We start from the raw sequence: 502 nt of genomic DNA on the forward strand, positions 1-502 counted from the left end.
CAGCTTAAATTTAATTTAATTTAAAATATTTCTCCCACCCCCGCTGGTCGTAGCGTGTGTGTGTGACTTGAGTGTTAGGGGCCTAGTGAGTGTGCTTTACTGTAGTAATGTCGGAGGCCCCTAAAGCCATTTTTTCGAAATGCACCGAGTGTGGTCACAAGCTTTCACCGGCTGATGGCCACACTCAGTGCATTAGGTGCCTTGGGGTTGAACACCTCTCTTCAAGTTGCGCGATTTGCATGGCGCTCAACCCCAGGGCACTCAAGGATCGAAGGTCGAAGCTAGTTCTGGTGGGCCTTCTACCCCCAGACTCTGCTTCGGCCTCCAGTACTTCGGTGCCCGCTACCCCCCCCGGTAGTGGACACTCCTGCCTCCCTTCCTCCGACCGGGACTCAACCTCCTGCTTCAGCTCCGGAGGATAGGGAGGCCAGGAAAGAGAAGCGGCGGGAGAAGCACCTTAAGCGGCGGGCCAATGACTCCTCATCGGCCCCGCCCACCAAGA

Source organism: Protopterus annectens, chromosome 17.part0 (genome assembly GCF_019279795.1).
Source record: "Protopterus annectens isolate FY-2018-M chromosome 17.part0, PAN1.0, whole genome shotgun sequence".
Taxonomy (NCBI): domain Eukaryota; kingdom Metazoa; phylum Chordata; order Ceratodontiformes; family Protopteridae; genus Protopterus; species Protopterus annectens.